Consider the following 21,610-nt stretch of genomic DNA (forward strand, 5'->3'; position numbering starts at 1 on the left):
GCTCCTGGGCTGCCCGGGATCCTTACCCAGATTGTTGCCTTTTAATTAGCTGCTCCGCGTGGGCAACAAGATGCAGGATTTGCTGCAACTATCATTTGTCATTTGTCTAGGAATGTAAAATACAGGAAGCTCTCGGCTAAGAACGGGCCTGACCCAGCAGTTCATTTGTAAGCTTGGAATTTCCAGTGTTTTCTCCCCCGGAAACAGCTTCCACGCGGGATCGGTATCCCTCAGCCCGCAGCTGCTGTTTAACCTGCGCCTGTCGATGAAATGCCCCCACTCCCTTCTCCCCCGCAGCAGGCCGCCTGCTGTCCCTGCCCAGTGGGGTCCTGCTCCCTCAATTCTCTTCTTTCTGTTTTCCTTCCTTTCCCCTCTTTTCTTGTCTCACCCTTCAGTTCTGCCCTGAGAAATAGATTGGGGTGGGGGGGCTGGTTTGAAATCTAACCACTTTGCTAGCATTTCAGTTGGAAAATATCAAAATATCCTGCAAGAAGGAACGGTAGTTATCACTAATGCTTAGTAAACATTTTCCTGACTGACACTTCATAACTTAGGGACTGTTTCAAATGCTTTGTATATGTTATTAATTTACAACTCACAATGCCCCCGTATGGTAGGTACTGCTGTTAACCCTGTCTACAGATGAGAAAAGTGAGGGGCAGCGAGGTTAAGTAGTTTGTTTCAGGCCACACAGTTAATAGGTGAATAATAAGAAGAAGTGTTTGGATTTAAAAGGGGGCAGAATCTGGAAAAACAGCTCGAGGCTTCACGCGGAGGTGGGCAGCACCCAGAACCCACGCCCTGAAGTGGAGGGTGGCACACTTTTCCTGGCAGGGGCCAGATCTTTTCGGCTCTGTGGGACATATGGTTTCTGTTGCAGCTCCTCCGTTCTGCGGTTATGACACAAAATCAGCCACAGATGATGCCGAAATGAATGAGTGTGACCGCTCCAATAAAACTTTATTTACGACTATTGAAATTTGAATGTCATATAAATGTCACATGTCACCCAATATTCTTCTTCTTTTGATTTTTTTTTTTCTCTCCCCTTTAAAATGTAAAAATCATTCTTAGCTTGTGGACCATACAAAAATGGGCCGTGGGCCAGCTTTTCGGCCCCCGAGCTGTGGTTTGCTGGCCCGTCTCTGAAGGATAGTCGTGCGTGTCTGAGCCAGAACACCAATGTAACTGTGCCCTTCAAATGAGGCAAAGCTTTGGTTATATCATAGCGAGACATCTCCCTTCCAGCATTGTTCTGGACCTTAAAAACAAAGAACAGTCCTGCCTTAAACTACGCCTTGGCAATTAAGAGTCAGATGACCGTGCACTGCAATTATGATGTTTTTTTCTAGCATCATCACATAAACCGTGAAGTAATGTACAAGCGACATCATTCATCTTGAGTAGCACCGTCCGCTGTTAGACGGGCCCTCCGTGATGTGTGTATGTGGGTTGTTAGTGAGAACCATATGTCAGATGTCAAATAAAGGAGCAACCTTTCTCTTTTTTTGGTAGCAGGGGTACAATTTAGACAAGAACGTTGTGAGTCGAAGAGAGGCTGAGGTTTCAGCTCTAGCCTGGCTTTGGGGAAATAGAAGTCGTTGCAGGCAACCCTTGTTTTGTTGAGCTCCCTCTTATTGCACTTTGCCTTATTGTGCTCCACAGACGTTGCGTTTTTTTTTCTTTTTTTATGAATTGAAAGTTTGTGGCAACCCTGTGTTCAGCGAGTCTGTTGGTGCCATTTTTCCATCAGGCTCAATGATAGTTAGCATTTTTTAGCAGTAAAGTATTTTTAAAGTAAGGCGTGTACATTTTTTTAGACATAATGTTATTTATTGCACACTTAATAGACTACAGTATATTGTAAGCATAACTTTTAGATGTACCAGGAAACCAGAAAGTTTGGTGACTCACTGAATTGCATGACACAGTTTGGGGAACCAGACCTGCCATATCTCCAAGGCATGGCTGTAGAGGATTTGCTTCCGAGACCGAAGATGCGTTTTATGATAACATTATTACAGCCTTGTGTATGTGGCGTGTCCACTGTGTGCTTTGGGGTAAGGAGAAGAGATGGTTTAAGATACTAACAATTCTGGTATTTTCTTAATAAACTTTTATAGGTTGCCCTGTTATCTGGGCACTGCAGGGAGTGCTAAGATATACAAGATCCAGTTCTGTTCTTAAGGACATTTTGAAATGATAGATGAGCTATAACTTGAGAGAGATGCGCAGGCAGGGGGGTGCAGTGCAGTTGGCCCCCTGATGAATTTAGGCAATGACATGATCACCTGAAATCATATTTAATCAAATTGCCAAGGAAGCACATCTGATAGGACCATTTTACCTACTTTTGAGAAATGCAACAAGACTTAAGTTATCTTTTTAAGATTGCCTATTTTTAGGGTGTTTCAAACTTTTGTTTTGTTTTTCTCCAGTGAAAGAGATTGATTAAGTTTCCTTAAAACGCTTGTAGACATAAAGACACGTAAAGTATCAAACTGTTTAGGCACTGTGACGTTCATTGCATAGGTTACGCAGTGCTGCAGTCTTATTGTTTATTCACCAAGTTTTATTGAGCACATTCTACGTACCATGCACCCTTCTAGGGGCTTTGGATGCAGCATTGAACAACTAAACATACTGTCTGCCCTCCTGGAGGTCACAGCCTGGGAAGGGAGATGGTTGATGACGGCATCATTAAAACATAGGCTAGATTGTGGTTAAGTGCTGTGAAGAAACGAAAACTGCAATAATGGGGAGTGGGTAGGAAGGGTGAGGGTTCTGGTGGTTTGAACTATGCTGTCGGGAGGCTCCGCTGAAAAGGTGACGTTTAACGAAAGGCCTGAGGAGGTGAGGGCGTGAACCATGAAGATATGGGGGGGTGCAGATGACTTGGGGAACAGCCACATTAGTAAACCTGGCATGTTAGAGCCACACATTTCAGGCAGGTGGGTATTAGATGAATTGGTTTTACCTTTGGCTGAACTGGTTTTTGACAGCTCGACTTAGAACTAGATACAGGGTTGTTTAGGCAATCAAAGGAAGGAGCGATTGTTTCCAGATTTAGGAAAGTAGGGAAATGGAGGTCCAGGGATGTCTCTGGAGAAGGGGGTCTGTGAGCTTGAAAAGACAGTTAAAGTTGGACACAAAGATCTAGAGAAGAAGGGCATTTCCAGGAAAGGCAATGATGTGACATCAGAAAGTACGGTATATTAATTATCTACTGCTGTGCAACAGGTCACCCCCAAAATTTAGCAGCTTAAAACGGTAAACGTTTATTGTCTGACAGTCTGGGGTCAGGAGTCCAGGAGGCAGTTGGCTGGGAGTCGTGGCTCGGGGTCTCTCGTGAGGTTGCAGTCAGCAGGGGCGGCTCGACTGGGGCTGGAGAATCCACTGCCCAGGTGACACCCCCGTGGCTGCTGGCAGGAGGCTGTGCTTCTGCTCCAAGGGACCTCTGCGGAGCTGCTTGAGCATCCTCACAGCATGGCCTCCGGCTTCTCCCCGGGCAGGCGACCCCACACTGGAGAGAGCGGGACACAGCCACAGGGCCTTTTTAGTCTTAGGTCTTGAAAAGGACACACCTTCACTTCTGCTTTATTCTGCTCGTTAGAAGTGAGTCATTAAGTTGGACCACCCTCAGAGGGGGAGGAATTAAGTTGCATTTCTTGAAGGGAGAAATATCAGAGAATTTGTGGACATATTTAAAAATGACCACATATAGAACGTGATTTGATTGGAACTTGATATAGATGAAGACTTAGTGGTAATAAAAAGTTTTGAAGATTGGTTGCAAACCAAGTTAAAGACTACAATGTCAACAGAAGAATTCCAAAAAGATACAATGAAACAGAACTGAAAAGAAAAAGTAATGGAGGGGGAACTCACAGTTTCAAAGAGGCTTAAGAAACATATTAACCAATCATAATATTTGGATTGTGTCTATCCTGGTTCAAAGAAACAAACAAACAAGTTGTAAATAAAAGAAAAAGATGACGATGATTTTATAAGATGCTCATAAAAATGCTGATATTGGAGATTTGAGGGTATAAAGGAATGATTGTTGATTTGGGGGCTGTGATGATGGCATTGTAGTTATGTGAGGAGGAGAACCATGTTAAAGTATTTACAGATGAAATTATATGACGTCTGAGTTTTGATTGAAATAATCCAGTGGATTGAGGTATAGAGGTAAGATTGGCCATGAGGGATAATTATTGAAGCTGGATGATGGGCACATGGTGTATTCTTACACTATTTACATCTTTAAAAATTTCTGTAATAAAGAGCAACACAGAAAACATGAAAAAGTTTCACGTTGGGAGAACGCTACGATTTTTCTTCTGCATTGGTAGGAAGAAGGCTACAATTTTTCTTCTGCGTTGGAAGGTTAATCTGGCCGTAGTATCTAAAATGGATTAGAACTCATCGTAATTGGAGAAGGGCTTTGTAACAGGTGTGGTAGTGCTGGTAATGTAGGGGAAGGAAGGGAACTCAGGAGTTATTGTAAATGAATAACCTTGACACCTACTGAATGTGGGAGGCCAGGGCGGAAAGAGAATCGGGGATGATCCGGGCTTGGGACTGTGGGGAAAGGGCGGGTGTGAGGTCTTTCCATCCTGCCGCTGTTGAAGATTTCTTTGGGAATTTCCTGGCTCTCCAAGGTCTTGGAAGGTGGCTGATACTTGGAGAACAGCTGGCCTCTGACAGAGCTTTATGATTGAATAACCCAAACCGTCCTCTGTACCCTTTAGGGACCAAAAGCAAGTGGGCATTAGTGAGATGTGGCTTGCCACTTGGTCAGGTGTTGGTTTGGAAAGACCCTAGCCATTGTCATTGCTGTCGGTAATTTCGCTCCTGCTTTTCGTGGAAATTTACTGTCATGGTGTTTCCTTGTCTAGTTTTGGGGGCCACCGTGGATACTCCATGAGCTGAAGACAAGACCAAATGAAGCTTCATCTTTCTGCGTGCACATTTTGGCAGTCGCGTTTCTTTTTTTTTTAAATATACCTTTATTGATTTCAGAGAGAGGAAAGGAGAGGGAGAGAGAGATGGAAACATCAATGATGAGAGAGTCATTGATCGAGCCCACAACCCGGGCATGTGCCCTGACTGGGAATCGAACCCCGATCACCTGGATCCCAGGTCGACGCTCAACCGCTGAGCCACGCCAGCCGGGCGGCGGTCGCATTTCTGATGCCCTAAACCTTACCTCACTATAATACTGGATTCTTTTGAAAGTCCCTATTAACCCTTCTGGTTACTCTCACAATTGCATCTATAGATGTTCTTCGTACGTAGCTGTCCACATAGTCTCCGGATCATTGCCGCAGGCCCGTCTTGAGTCCTCTGTAGAAAAGGGCGTTGCTTCTTCTAAGTTAGAGCCGGGAGACTCCACAAAGGAGCAAAATTCAAAACTGTTCAGCTTTCCGGAGCTTATCCATCCCTTGCCAGTATCATTCCTCACATGAATACACCGAAGCTTCCCATGGAAGTTTGTTTTCACCCCTCACGCCGTCGAGGAGGCTGTTCTGACCTGTGTGAGGTTCACCACCTGCTTTACAAACGGGCAGCTGCCGTCTGCTGTGTCAGGAGGAAGCGCTTTTGCAGGAGACAAGGTGCCCGGCCCCTCTTTCAGCCTGAGGAGGAAGCCTGGTTTTACTCAGGATGTGGTGTCAAGTCTATCTAGAGAGCTCACACGGAGCAGTCTCTTCTTCCCTGGCCCTGGCTGTTTTCATCGTAGTACTGGGTCCTGATGTTATAAAGGGTTGTGGTTAGTTCCTTGGAAAAACTAGTTTTTTCCTGTCTCAAGCCAGTCGAGGGGACTGAATTTATCCAACGGCATTGGCTGTCCCTCTGTGAGTCATCTTCCCAGGGCTTTCGTGACGAGAAAGGAAGCAAATTAAAAATGTCCTTTTAAAAGACAGGAGCAAGTCACATGCATCGTGTACTTACCAGGCGAGCCTGTGGTGTCCCAGGTACTCTCTAAGTATAGAGCAGGTCCCTTCCGATCCACATGGAGTCGATGGGTCCTACCTTCAAAGCCTTGAGAAATGAATACTTGACATTTTACCCTGGGTCACTGGGTAGGAAGCGGTGCCGGAGGACGTCTGTGCCCAATTCTCGGCTTCCTCTCACTGTGGTTAAGTCTTAAAAAAATCAATGGGCTGTGATACCGACAAGGATGGGAGACTGTGTGGAATGTTCCTTGAGGAATTCCGCCCTCCTAATTCACAGCAGCAGCAGCAGGGAGATGTAGGGTCGTTCCTTTTGTTTGGATTCTCGTGCCCCTAAGGAAAAAAAACAACCTCGTTATAAAGCTACACCAACAGTGAAAACTTCAGGGAGAAGCTTCAAGCTTTTTATAGCACTAATAGCCCTTATAACTCTTATAAAAGTTAGATTTAAAGACATCAATCACATAGATGTAAGGCCTAAACGTGGCCCCCCCTGTTCTCGGAAATCTTGGCACCAGCACATGCATGCGCTTGAGGGTGGGAGAGGGAGAAACCAAGAAATCAGAGATGACCAGGCACCAGGGGGGCCCGGGCTCTCCCTGTGCCTCTAGCTCTCGGGTCTAGGGATGGAAAAGTCAACACCACTCATAAATAAGTGCCTTTTGACATACAGGGGCCCCACCCGCGAGACAGAGTGGCCTCTGGACTCCGACTGGGGAGTTGGAAGGGGGGGCAGCTGTGGACAGGAGTGGGAGAGGGCTGGCCGTGTCCCTCTGCAGCAGTTAGCCTGTGGCCCTTAAGCCTGATAAAGTGTTTCCATATGATGATTCTTCTGTGTGGAAATAAATCTGTGCACCGAAAATAGAATTAATTAGTTGTCAGAGGACTTGCTGCAAACTGACAGTAGAGCTGGGGTTGAGACGCCCGTGAATCCACTGAGAAGCGGTTGGAGCGGAGCCCAGCTCGGCCGACCCGTGGGACCCCTGAGCTCTGGGCCGGGCCTGCGTGGCTCCTGCCAAGCCTGAGAGGGACTGTCGGAGCCTGGCCGTGGGTGCCGCGCAGGTTACAGTGAAGGCTGCGTTGGGATACGTTCGGCATTCCGTAGGTACTGCGCCCGAATCCTTCCAAGGCACCTCCGGGGTTGCACAATTCCTCTTGCCTTGTTTTCCTTGGCGTGGGGGTTTGTTTTCATTTGAGCAGAGTGTAGACTAAATTTTAAGACCAAGTTTTTATAGCAGTTCTTTGCCCCAGAGTTGCCCGGGATCCGAATAAAGAACCGATAGGATGTGAGCTCTGTGTGAGGGAGCTGGCGAGAACACCCCGGGCTGTATAAAGTGGCCCAAGTAGGAAATAAAATGCAACGTGAAGCAACTCACATGGTAAGTGTGCTTCGGGTTAGTATGCTTTCCCTGAGGTTCTTGAAGTTGAGTTTATGTTTTACGCATTTATTTGTGCCTCAGGTGTGTTAGGACCGAGCAGAGAGAGCGGATCTTACGGTCCCGGAGGCAAGGACTCCTAGGTGGGAGGTGTCCCCTGAAGCACAGCGGGAAAGCCGAGAGTCACTCGTGGAGTCAGGGCTGCTCCTTCCAGAGGGTTGGTGTGAGCGGGGGAGCGGGGGGCCGGCCGGGCCGGCGGGCAGGTGAACCGGGGCTTGGGGCATGCTTCGGTTCCCGCTGGAGCTGGTGACTCTCCTGTGAGTGGGGCGGGGACGCTTTGGCTGTCCCCTCCGTCCCAGGCACTTGGGGCTTTATAGAGCATGAGAGAATCGAGTCCAAGCCTGTGTCCACAACGAGACTGCCTGGTCTCATTTTGTGCCCTTCCCCGGGTTGTCCCGTACACTCACAGGCAGCTCCTGGGCCCTGCCCAGCTCCTTGCTGACACGCTTTCTCTGCCTGTCACCCCCACCCCAGCACTGCGTTTCCCCTCCCCCTTCCTTCACAGCATTCATTTCCGTTTGTGTGATTTTTTCCGCCCGGCACAGCTGGCGAATGAATGAATAAGGGTGATGTGACGTGACTGCTCTGAATCCAAACCTCCGACTGTGCAGGAATGCAGCCGTTCAGGCTGCCTCAGTTTCCCCAAAGCGACGAGCAGGGGCCAGTTCAGGGATCCCTGAGGAGAGCAGGCACTCGTTGGCTGTCATCCCACCCACCTGGGCAGCCCTGGCGTCCCCTCCCCCCACGGCACCCGCAGGTGTGACCATGGGCCCCGCTTCCTGTTGACCTGTTGCCAGGGTGTTACCAGGGTTCCTCCTGCATCAGACTCCATTCAGTGTTCGGGCTCTTACCGTCTGGACCCTGCAGTGCTAGGGCTCCTTGCTCCTTGCACCTCCTTAAAATGCCTGCGATAGCCCGGCCGGTGTGGCTCAGCGGATGAGTGTCGACCTGGGATCCAGGCGATTGGGGTTCGGTTCCCGGTCAGGGCACATGCCCGGGTTGCGGGCTCCATCAGTGACTCTCTCATCACTGATGTTTCTAACTCTCTCTCTCCCTCTCCTTTCCTCTCTCTGAAATCAATAAAGATACATTTAAAAAAAAAAATGCCTGCGACAGACACAAGACACAGGTGACAAACAGAAAGTGACCCCCCGAGCCCCGGCCACCAGCCTCTTGGGAAAACCCCGGACATTGACATTATAAACCCAGTTTATGAGCTTGAACTTTTTAGTACTCCTAAGTATTTAACGAAACAATAATCTGAACTTTGATGTGAGATGGGCTCAACTCCCGTAGAAAGCAAGCGGCCGTCAGGCAAACTTTCTTCTCCACGTGGAGTTCACGTGATTGCAGGGGGTGGATGTGATCCGTGGGGAGAGCTGTTACCAAAACAGAGACACGGCATCTTAGCAATACCAGGGTCTTTGAGCAGAGTGAGTGTGGATACGCGTCCTGCTGGGAAGCTATTTGAGCGTCGTGGAAAACAGAATGCGCGTAATTAGGCTCTGGTTTGGTTTGTTTTTACATCTTCCAGCGCTTTCAGCCAGCCGGCCCTACAGCTTTAGAACCTGCGGGGTGAGCGCCTCACCCAGCGTCCCCGGGGAGGTGGGGGCAGAGCTGTGCCGTGACCCTGACCCCTGACCCCTGACCCCTGACCCGTGCTCTCCTCGATGTCTCATACTCCATGGTCTGGCTCTTTTTACCAGAATAGTAAAAAAAATTGGCACGGTGTTATTGAAGCACGGTATTGGGAAGTATTTTTGTAACTAAAAAGGAGTGAAAATTTTTAGCTACATAAATTTTTAAGTAAACCGTTGTTGCCTGACAAAAAATTGTTTATTTTCCAAACAATCAAGGCTCGCTTAGTCAAAACACAGTCTGTCTCGTGAAGAAAGTGCGACAATGACTTCGTTATAGTAACTTACCGGCGTCCAGCGTAGAAGTTGTTGCCAGACATTTCAAAATCAGCCGCACCGCTGGTCACACGTACGGAGTTTGCTTGCAGGACTCCCCGTCGCGGGCTCTCCTGACCCGCGCCCCGACCTCCCACGCGTGGCCCTCTCCTGCTCTGCCCGCGGCTGGGCCTCGCCAGCGCTGGCCTTTGGCCGTTTGATGGACAGAAGCTAAAGCGCGACGTCGTTCGTCCTCACTTTGTTCGAGGCCTCCTCAGGCGCGCTGACCCTTCCTAATTACATTCCTGGGAAGGATGCTCGGGGAGATGGCACAGGCAAGGCTGGGGAGGTCAGGGAGCATGTACTCCGGGAAAGGGCGCTGGACGGAGCCGCCCCGTCCCGCCTGGCTCCCGGGAGCAGCAGCCGCCCCCCCGCGGGGCTCTCTCCTCTGCGCCTCTTCCCTTCCCGTGCCTCCGCTTATCCCGGGACTTAGCTAAGCTCTTTTGAAGGAGTAATAAAGAGTTTCTAAAAATTTCATCTCTATGTTGGAGGCAAGCGTTTCACAACGTACTTGCCTAAACGTCCTGAAAGGTGACCCAGGAATCTGAACTGTTGGAAAATTTAGTGAGTGTGCGTATTAGCAAAACTTCCCGTGAGGCTGACACGCTTTGCAGTCCCCTGAACTAATTTCTTTGTTGCCATGTTGCTTTGTATTAGTTTAATGTAGTGATTTTTAAGTAAAAGTAAGTGTTCGGTGACAAGTGTATATTAGATACTTAATATTTTGGACAATAAGTGTGGTTACTGTCAAATAAGACTTTGATAAATTAAATTATAGTTTGTAAAGTCTTAGTGGTCTTAAATACTCTTATGATGTGTGATTTTATCACATTGCTCACGGATGTATTTCAATTTGTTTTTCTTAGATTTTTTTGTTTTTTTAGTGAGGTTGAATACTGTTTACATGTTTATTAGTCCTTTGTATTTTCATGTGAATAATCTACTAACATTCTTTATCCCATTTTCTATTACATGGTCTTATAAAACTTTTGTATTGGTAAGTGCTCTTTTCATATGGAAGTTCCCATTTGTCAGACATCTCAAGAACGCTCAAGGGAGGCGGTACTTGTGTGCAAAGAATGTTATTAGTCCTTATTTAATTTTTTATCCCCAAATTTGGATAAAACTTCTTAAATTGGATTTTTGGGGGAAATTGCCACTTGACCACAAGGACAAGAATATAATCTAGTATTCATTGAGTGATATATTTCAGAATTTTTCTGTCTTATGAGAGGCTGTCGATTGACACAAAAGTCTTCATGTACTACGGAACCACCTGTAACCTTCCAAGCCTAAAGAGTTCTTGGTACAGTTCTAACTGGTTGCCTTATCTCAGGTCACCACCATGAAGATTGAATCACGATTCTCCTCACCTCCACTACACAAATTTTCAGTCTGCTGTGGTTGATTCATTCAGTCTGTCAGCAAATAGTTACTGAGTGTCAGCCCCATGCCAGGGAATGTCCTAGGCACTCCAGTCCGAGGGATCAAGCTAACATGCCTGAAAAGTAGTTAATAATATAAGTTCCTAATTGCCTGGTACCTATTAGAAGTGCTAGTGGAGAATTAGAAAGTGGGGACTGGAGCAAAGGATCGCTTACCAGAGTCGGGAGGACTTGGGAAAGTGCAGGACAGGCTGACCTTTAAGTGCAGGAAGCAATGGGATGGAAGATATGTCGGGAATGAGTCTCCTGTTTCCGCAGGACAGGTGGGGGATTGATCCGTGTAGGAGCTGCAGAGCAGTGGGAAATGAGATTGGGTGGGTGGGTGCAGGTTATGGAAGGAAGGCCTTGATAGTCAGAGAGAGGATCTTTGGATGAGAAATGGAGAGACACCTCCAGTAGCCACGAAGGAAGCACAAAACCTACCTGTGGGAAGCTAGGTCGGGGGGTTGATGGGCAGGTTAGAGAAATGGATGCTCACGGGAGCTGCTGTGTGGCCGGCCTACCTCTCACAGTAAGTTCTGGAGAGGAAAGCTGATTTTCTTTAAAACAGAGGGATGCAGAACTATCTGCCAGTCAAGGAGATGGTTCCTTTGGATCCTGGCTGAGGAATTATGTGTAGTCTAAGGATTCCCTCCCTCTCTCCCTGGATTGCAACTCACCAGCCCATAATCAGAGCCAGATTCTCTCTGTTAATCAGACTAACACCCTTGAAAACATATTTTGTGACAGTTCATCGTGCTCTGTAGAAAAATCAAGGTCTTGGTTTCATCTTCACACATTCATCAGACTCTGATGTTCTCTCTTTACCTTTGTTGGCTCTATAGCTTTTGCCAAAACCATTTCGTGCTGTTTCTGTTCCTTGAACGCAGATGGTTTTCACGCTGTACTCGGAGTGCTCAACCCACTCATGTTCCTCCTCCTTGAGGTGACTGATCCCACATCTTTCAGGATGTCTTTGCTGATGAGCTAGACATGAGCCTTGGAGAGAGTCTAACCACCTTTATGTTCATGGGCTCTACCTATCTTTCTAGTTAGTTTGCATTTTCTAGTTTCTATTTGGATTGTATTGTCATTGGCTATTATTATTTAACATAATTTAACAAAAAAATTACCCCTAATTATAGCCTGTAACAAACATTGCATTATGTATTGAGTGATGTTAAATAATAAATAATGCCATTTTGTTTCAGACTTCGCTTATATTTGTTGTTTAACTTAGCTGTGGAGCCAAAGGTTGTGAGGGAAGTTTTTATGATTTGCTTTGTGAAGTAATCAGTCCGGGAACATGCTACCTGATAGTCATAGTGGGATTGTCTTTCACGGAGTCAGAAATACTTTCCAGTACTTTTTTGCCTGATCGGAAACACCGAGCAATTATCGTGCATGAATTAATAGCTTCTGTAGAGTTTTTGAAGGAAAGGGTAAGCCAACCACAGCAAAAAAAAAAAGAAAAAGAAAAAAAAAAGGGCGTTAGTGTGTGCGCCGTATCCCAGGAGCAGCGTAGCCGCAGCTAACTGGCTGCAGCTGGACACGCTTCCTTGCTGCCTCTAGTGCTTCGGGGAGGAACGCACCCTAGAAAATAGCGCAACGTGATGGTGCCATCTATCTGGAAAATGAATTATTTTTTATTGTCTGCTTCATAGTCGTTGCCAGACGACTAAAAAACTTCAACTTGCATTGGTGCGATTTTGCATTTGGACAAGTTCATCCAGGGAAAGCCTTTAAAACGTCATTTCAGAGGGGCCTCGGTGTGGTGAGATGAGTCCATTTCCCACTAAGCTTCTAGGAGCTTCGTGCCTGTTCCTCTTCCTGGGAGAAATGAGAGCGTAGGGAGGTTCCCTTGCACCTCTCTCCCGATCCTTGTGATGGGTTTTTAGGACATTACTCCTTCCCTCTCCCCTCTCGGTATTTTTCCCCTAAATTCAAAGCCTCACTTTCTCCCTAGGAGTGTTTGGCATTTCTTTTTGAGGGCGTGATGGCTTGGATACACAGATCCACGGTTATAAAAATGAGGCCAAACTTGGAGGTGTGTGGTTTTCTTTAAGGAAAAAAAAAAAATCTGAAATGCTTTTGCCTCTTGTATTTGCTTAGGATGGATCCAAATGGAAAAAAAAATACTAGAAATATTTTATTTAACCGATGAAAACGCTTGTTACTATAGCACAGTTACAATATTTAGAAGTCTGAATATTCAGAGCTGATAAAGCAGCGGTGAAGTCTTGGAGGTGTTTTTCCTTTTTGGTGCTCCTCCTTCGCATTTGGTAATGTAAATGTGTATAAATTAAAGTTAAACTCTTACCGTTTGCATTTTAAAGTCTGCGTGGATCAGGGGATGGATTTGGTCTTCCGTATCATCTAGATCGATGGCAGGCCATGGAGCCTAGGACAATGCTGGCACTCTTTCAAAGGAATTCTTCGCTGGTCTGGATACTGTAATAACCACAACTGCACATCAGCCTGTTTATTACATACACAACATGTATAGTAGTTTGCAAGGGTTTTTTTTGCTTTTGTTTTTGTTTTAGGCACATTTGTTATAGCGGATTATGTAAAGGGTTCGAAACAGAATTGGTTAAAAAACCTTGGGGCTGACATTCTCTCTTTAAAACACACACGCAACAACTGGTGAGACCTAATGAAAAAAATACAGAAAATGCAAACATCCATACCAATCAGTTCATAAAAGGATTTAAATACAAAACGTGGACCCAATTTGAACTTTTACGATTATGCCATCGGGCAGCAGGTGGCAAGCTTTGCTTTTCAATGAACTTCGGTTTTATTTTCGTACTAGAGATGGCCAAAATTTGAAGAGGGTGGTTTGCATCCGCTGGAATATGTCATTTCTTGGCAGGGCCCCCTCGACCCACCTTCTGTCCTCATCGTGCAGAATTGCCTTTCTTTGGATGCCGAAGCCAACCTTTCGGTTCCCCTTGTTGCGGATGAATTAATTCACATGAGCAGTGCTTTATTCTCTTGTGATTTTAGCAACACATTGCTAATGGAGAAAATAAATTAGAAACAAATGAGTTTCTTGAGGCGATCCTGGTATGGTTTTATAAGGCTTTGTTGTACAGTCTTCCTTAATACGAAACTATATGTAACTTTTTTGTTGTTGTTTCCACTTAAAAAAAAAATCCCTTCTAACCGGCTAGATGCCGTGCTATCGTGGTGTGAGGTGGATAGGCACAGCTCTTTTGACTGTGCTTAGTTCATTGTGCTTCACAGGTCTTGTGTTTGTCACAAGTTGAAAGCGAGACCCTGCACCAGCAAGAAGGCTGCCGGGCGCCCTAGTGTGACACCGGCCTCGGGACGGCGGCCTGGAGCCCAGCCCGCAGCGCCTCCACGGTGTGCCTGTAATTACAACCGAACAGAGCTCCGTGCAAGTATTTTTGGAAAATTCGAGAAGAAAAATACATATTGAGACCAAAATTGAAAGCTATTATCTTCCCTCAGGCAAGAATGGGAGCTTTGTCAGGGCTGGGAGTTGAAGTCTGGAAAACAGACTAAATAAGCTTAGAGATGGGAGCGATGGGGGGTGGGCACCAACTTACTTTCTACGCTGCTCGCACTTTCTGTATAAAAAGTTTCTTCTTGGATAGTTATTTTGCGCATTGTGGAAAACCTGGGAGAGCAGAGAAGAACCGGGAGGCGTATGACTCACTGTAAACAGTGAACAGTCTACAAATATTCAATACCTGCAATTTATTCAGCCGTGTTTCCCGTGGGCTTTTGTTAGAAACGAGTTCAGGTGGGCCGTCCTCTTTTCTGTTGATAATGTTTTATATGTTCTTAACGTTTGACATTCCTGCCCTGCATTTTTATTTTTTATTGTTAGAAAATAGATCACTTACAAAAAGACATATAATTTGCAGCACACACAGAGTTTAAAGGATCGTAACGAAAGCCACAGTCCTCACGGGCGCTGGAGAAATCGGGCACGATTGCTGTCTGGGCGCGCTCTGGGGCCTTCTCCATGCCTCGCCCTCTCTCCCCCACAAAGTCGTTTGTATTAACCATACCCTGTTTTTCTTTATAGCTTTACTGTATTTTTTGGTGCTTTTGAGATGTTATTTTGGTTAGCCAGTTTTTGACTTTGAAATAAGTGTAATCGTATGTTTGTATTCTTCTGAGACTAGCTTTCCTTGCCCAGGTGTTGACATTCATCCGTAACAGCGGCCGTCACACTCGGGTCGTCAGATTCCCCCGGAGGTCGTCAGAAGCGCCACTTGCGCCCCCCCCCCCCCCCCCCCCCCGTCTCTGTTTAGTTAGATCTGATGCGGTAGGTTTGGGAAAAGAGTTTGCATGGTTCACGGTTTGCAGGTGACGCTCAAGTGCTGGTCTCAGGACCACGCTTTGAGAACCGTCGGTTCTCCTGATGCTTCATAGGTGGGTGCGTTTGTTTCCTTCGGATAGTGTCCCGTTATGTGGACACACCACAGCTTACGTAGCCCCCTCCCGATGACGGGGGTTTGGGTGGTTTCCAGTGTTTTGCCGTTCCAACAGTGATGTTTTGAGCATTTTTTGTCTTCTGATACATATTTTTAAGAATTTGTATAGAATAGGATAAAAAAAAGTGTTTCGCTTGTGTTAAGGGGAAGTTTTGTATCGTGAAACTTTTGTCTGAGAAACACGCACCCTGCTCTGTGAAACTCCCGTTTTTCAGGGAGCTCTTGGCCAAGTTGAAAGCTACTCTTCGGGTAGTTAAATGGATCAGTGTTTTCCTTAATAAATTGTGTTACCTTGTGTAAAAAGCCCTCCCTGACCCATTGCTCTAAGATATTTTTCTGGATTTTAAGCTTTTCCTTTCCCGTTTGTTTAACGCACCTGGAAGTGATTGAGTGCGGTGCGATTTTCTTCGCCGTGTGGGTGACTTACTGTCCCCTCCTCAGTGAGCTGTGGTACGTGTTTGTCATTTCCAGGTTTCCAAATGTGCGCGCGTCTGCTTCTGAATTCTCTGTCCTGTCACACTGGTCTGTCCTGGAGTCAGCTGCATTTCCCTATGATTATAGAATCCGTGGGTCACTTTTTTTTAAAAAAAACCTGGCTGGAATTTTGAGTATTGTATTGAATCGGCATATAATTTTGAGATGAATAGGCATCTTTAAAAAAAAAATTCACCTGAGGCTATGTTTTTTTGATTTTAGAGAGGAAAGGGGGAGAGAGAGAGAGAGAAACATCGATGTGGGAGCCAAACATGGACCTGCCTCCTGTGCCCCCCCCACCCGGGAACTGAACCTGCAGCCTGGGCCTGGGCCTGGCCCTGACTGGGAGCCCCCGGTGACCTTTTGGTGTGCGGGACAACTCTCAGCCAACCGAGTCACACCAGCCAGGGCCAGTACGCGTCTTTTTGGTATTGAGTATTCCCATGCGTAAATATGCTCCTCTATTTATTTAGACCTTTAATGTCCTTTAATACAGTTTTATAATAATCTTTCCCATCATTGGAAAGATCTAATATTCCTGGTTTCTATTGTAGGGAAATTGTTTCTAAAATTCCATTTTCAAACATGCTTTCATATAGAAATGAGGTTGCTTTTTTTTTTATACGTTGAGACTTTGCCGAATTCGTTAATTCGGGTACACCGTCTGATTCTTTGGGGATTTCTATAGAGAATGATATGGTCGCGATGAGAGATTTCCCCCCCTTGTCTTCATAGCTGTAATTTTTGCGCCTGACTGCGCTGTCTGGGGCCTCCAGGTCATTGTGAAACAGAAGTAGTGATAGTGGGCATGGTTCCTTGTTTGAAAGAGAGTTCGGTTACCCTGTCCTCGTCGAGTACCCGTTGGCTGTAGGATCTTTGTAAGTAGCCTTTATCAACTTAAGGGGAGTCCCAGGATTGCCAGGTTGCCAAGAGTGTCAACAGATGTTGAATCCGATCATTTGGCCTGTTGTTTCGATCCTGTGGTCTGCTGTTATTGTCAGTGTGGGGAATTATATTAGAAGGTTTGCTAATGTTGGAACAGCCTTGCATTCGTATCATAAGCTTCACTTGGCTATTGTGTCTCTTTTAAATCTTTCAGCGCTTTCAGTTTACATCTGTATTCATGAGTGAGCTGGCGTATGATTTTGTTTTGAGACGGTTTTGGTATTAAGGTGATGCTGGCGTAACAGAACGAACCCGGGGGGTCTTCCTTCTCCGTATGTTTTTTGGAGAACATTTTGTATAAGGTTGGATGTTATGTAGAACTTGCTTATAAAAAACTATTTGGGCATTTTCCACGAGGGCGATCTTATTTTTCCCGTCCTTTTGTGCTCCTTATTTGTACTTAAATTTTTTTCTTGAATTTTTCTGCTTGCCTTTTGGAGCGATGTTTCCTTTCTTCCTCCCCTTTTTCTTTCTTTCCTCCCTCCTCACAAATGACTTTGGGTCACATGTACTCTGTTCCTGTTCTCTCAGTGGTTCTTCCAGATGTTTACCCCAAATGTGTGTGTTTAAATTCACAAAGGCAAAAGTTGTTCAGTATTTTTACCTTTCTGCCAAATAACATAAGGCCTTAGGATATCTCACTTTTGATAACTGTGACCAGGGGTCGGTGCTACGACTTCCCAGCATTTCCATGAAGAGATCTCAGTCCTACAAATCAGCTGTCGTGTCGCCGATCCATGTCGTTAACGCTCCTGTAGGCCCTTCGCGCATCTGTTCCCCTTGCTGACCATTCCCGCTTGCACTTCAGACCTTCTCTCTAGGACACATTTTCTTAAAGTGCCTCTTTTGGAAATTCCTGTGGCGAGGGTCTTTTTATTTCATTGGGTTTTACCGGGCGTGCTGTTGAGCTTGGCAGCGGCTTTTTTTTCTAAGCATTTTGAAGCCGTCTTCCAGGGCCTTCTGGCTTTCCTCGTTAATTATTGAGTCAGCTGCTGACCAGGTCAGCGGGTGATCGGTCTGATTCTTACTCCTTTATAGTAATCTTTTTTTCTCTTTGGATCTTAACTGATTTTGCTTGGGATTTGTTGGGATTATGATGTGAGAATTCATGTTTCTCACTTTGGGAAAATTCTTAGTCATGTTTTGTTTCTCTTTGGACTGTTACCTCTCCCCAGGTCTCTCGTTTTGCAAATGTAACTAGACAGCTACGGTTCCGCACGTCGTCCAGCTCTCTCCTGTGGCTCTCTGGTCTCCCTGCGCTGCCTACGGGCCAGTCTCTTCCAGTTCCTTTCTCCCCTGAGCTCGGCCATACCTGCTGCCATCCTCTGGGTTACCCATCTCTGTTATTTATTTTTATACCGAGACGTTCTTTTCGGTTCTTTTTCGGATCTAGCCTCTATGAATAGTCCTTTATTACTCAGCCATCATTTCAACATCTTTATATATGTTAAACACACTTATGTTCTGTAGCTTACAATTCCAGCCTAACCTGCGGTTGTTGCTGGACTGATACGGCTGTTGGATTTTTGTCTAATTCTGGCGTATTTCCTTGCGGGTTTTGTGACTTCTGATTGCGAGTAAATGTTCACTGGAATTTTTATCTCTAGAGCTCCTTAAGATCTCATTTTAAGGTATGTTTCTGCGGAGGGCGTTTGTGTTTGCTTTTAACAAGTTCTTAGGGGCACTACCCATCCAGGCCCACTTGTAACTAAATTTTGGAGTTGCTTTTGTTTTGGTTGTTAAGATATTTTTTATTTGACTGCCAAACCTGCACTGAGCAGGACTACTAATTATGAATTCTCAGCCTCTAAGCTGTGACGGGCATTTATCCTCATGCTCACTCACCTGTAGGCTGGCTTTCTTTGGTTCACCTACTAAGCATATTGCTGTTTGGCCTTATGTGGGCATCTCTTACCTTGTACAGTTACCAGGCTTTGTCCCTGTGCCCCTTGCAGCGTATTAAAACCTGTAATCTAGGTGCCCAGGAGTGACAGATGCCCCTCCAGGGAAAGTTCCTATTATGGTGCCAACTCATTTCCCTGCATTCATGGTCCCTGGTTGTTTCTGGCCTCTGAGAGTTTCTCTTACTCTCCTGCCAGCTCAACAATAGTTTGATATTCTGTCCAGTAATTTTAGTTGTTTGATACTAGCAAATGCTCTCTGGACATCTAACCCTCTACTTCGCCAGAAGTCGCGATCCTAGTTAGTTTATATAAAAGGGTTCTTGTTCTGAGAAATGAGAAACCTAATATTTGGAGTGTAAACCATCAAGCTCCTTGTTCTGCGGGAGCTCGCATCACAGTTGGTAACTAGCCCCCCCGGTCCTTGAGGGCTCCGGGCCTTCTTTCCCTTGTCGCTCACGGCGCCGGAGTCTTATGAAAACCCCGTGGGGTGGGGCTTATCCAGCACGTGGCCGGAGCCCCAGGGGTCTGTAGGGCTCTCTGCAGCTTGTCCCCAGGCCTGCTCCTTGGCATCCTGACCAGGGCACCTGTGCTCTTGGCTGTGCCTCCGTTTCCTGTCCTTTGTCTTTCTGTCCCCAGCCTAGCAGTTAAACCTTGTCTCCCGTTGCTCCATTTGCCTCAGTAGTTTCATGTGGCGTTCTCTAGCCCTCACAAACTTGTGCTCTTAGAGTGTATTCAGAAGTAAAATGGGCTTTGTGTGTTATAACCCCACTCTTCTCTGAGGATTTGAGAGAAAATTGAAGTTCTGTTCGTTCTTACACTGGGAGGAGGAGAGGGGTAGTGATTTGGGAGTAGGAGAGGGGCAGACACATTGTTGCTCTTCTAATGGTATCTGATGGATACAACACACAGAACTGCTGTTACAAGGGAGCGCCCAAACCCCATGGATACATACTTCTAATCCAAGACTACTCCTGACTTAGTATAGCGGTTACAGCTATAAATTGTAACAATATTGTATCTATTTTGAGTGCGCTTCTTCTTGGCTCTAAATTTATCATCTTTAATGCCGTTTTAGACTCATCCCTTGCAATGACCACCTATAACTTGGCAGCCTGTAGATTGCCAAATATATCAGGACACCAAGTAAAACATCATTTCTAACCAAAATTGAAATAAAGTGTATTTTAGGCTGACCAGTTCTAATCACAGACTTGTCTAAATCATTGAGAAATTACATGTTATGTTTGTGGGGGGCTATAATAATATAATCATAGGCAATTAAATTTAACTTGAGGGAGTGAATGAAGTTACATTTTTTTTGGCCCCCTATTGTTTCTTTTTGAGGAATCTGAGTTGGAATTTGATAACCATCAGTTTAGTATGTCAGTTTCAAACCTGGGGTGATCGTGGGTTTGGAAAGGCAGGTCCTGGGGCTAGGCAAGGCTGATATTGGTGGCTAAAAGTGGAGGGTTTTGCCCCGGCAGACGAGCTCAGTTGATTAGAATGTCGTCCCAGTACACCAAGGTAGCAAGTTCGATCCCCGGTCAGAGCACATACCAGAGGCAATTACTGAACTACTGAATGCGTAAGTAAGTGGAGCAACAAATTGGCGTTTCTCGCTCTCTCTTTCTCTCCTCTGCCCTCTCTCTCTCTCAAATCAATAAAAAGTGGAGGTTTTCAATATGAAGTTGGTTTTGCATGTGATCCACGCTAGGACTGAAAACAAGAAGTGGAGAGAATCTTGGAGTATTTGAGATCAGATAAGAAATCTAAGGGACAGGTTTTGGAGTCTGGGAGTGGTTAGGGCCGGTAGAGCCTGGGACAGTGTGCAGGGTGCAGAGGACAGAGGCTGTAGAGGTCTCATCTCCTGGCATAGAAGAAAATAAGTCATTGCTACTTGAAGGATACGCTTTGGGTTGGCCATCACGAGTACTGACTATGGGAGGTGATCATCAGTAGTTAGTGAGAATCTGCTTTACAAAGCGTTCCCTCTGATTTTTCCAGTACCCACTGCTGTAAGGATTTCATCAGTTTTACGATGTAACATCATACTGGTACCTACTGGCTGTCTGTCAGACTGTCTTCCAACAACTCCATCATTATTACCCTCTCTTTATAGATCAGGAAAATTAGTTCCAGAAATGGCAAGTAACCTGCCAAAGGGCCAGCTAGTAAGCAAGAGTCTGACCCTGCACCCAAGCCTGTCTGACTCTAAAGAGTGATTTTGAGCTTTTTACCACCACGCCCTTCACCTCGCTGGGAGTTAGTCATTCATTCTCCTGTTCACCATTTCCTCTGGGTCCGGCCTGTTTCTCCAGCTAGACGGTTCCCTGGAGGCAGAGAGACCACCTATTTTCTGTTTTCTATATTCCCAGTGCCTAGTCTGGAATGGAGCTCATGGTTAAATATCAGGAAATTCTTTTATGTATTATGCAAACACTTGAACACCTACTATGTGCCAGGCTTTGTATTAAATAATAAGTAGGGGGATAAACAGATAAATAAGACAGAGTTACCCTTAAAGAACTCACAGTTTACTGGAAGAGCACTCACACACTCACACACACACAGAATTATAGTGCAGTGTGATAAATATGATAGAAACTTGTATGAGGTACGTCTGTCGGTGTCGGCTTGAATAGGTGTGCCTGCTGAGGTCATTTGGGAAGAGTATGCTCAGCTTTGTAAGAAGCTTGCAAACTGTTTCCCACAGTGACTATGCCATTTTATATTCCTTAAAAAAAATTTTTTTTTATTGTGGTAAAATATACATAACATAAAATTTAACATCTTAATCACTTTTTTAAAGAACAACATTCAGTGGTATTAAGTATATTTACATTGTTGTGCATCCATCCTCGCCACCTAATTGGTTTCATCTCTGTGAATTTGTCGGCTCTGGGTGCCTCATGTAAGTAGAACCGTGTACTGTTTGTCTTATTTCCCAGAGCATCATGTCCTCAAGGTTTGTCTGTGTTGTAGCATGGGTGAGAAATCCCTCCTTTTTTAGACAATTTTTTATTTTTCAATTACAGTTGACATACAA

At 45.6% G+C, this 21,610-nt stretch overlaps 1 protein-coding gene across 6 annotated transcripts in view; it reads left to right on the forward strand.

Annotated features, from left to right (window-relative positions):
* Window positions 1–21,610, forward strand: part of LTBP1 (latent transforming growth factor beta binding protein 1) — a 313,293-nt gene that overhangs the window by 35,494 nt on the left and 256,189 nt on the right. The gene's annotated exons all lie outside the window — the stretch shown is intronic.

The sequence above is a fragment of the Miniopterus natalensis genome, chromosome 13 (assembly GCF_054644295.1).
Source record: "Miniopterus natalensis isolate mMinNat1 chromosome 13, mMinNat1.hap1, whole genome shotgun sequence".
NCBI lineage: Eukaryota > Metazoa > Chordata > Mammalia > Chiroptera > Miniopteridae > Miniopterus > Miniopterus natalensis.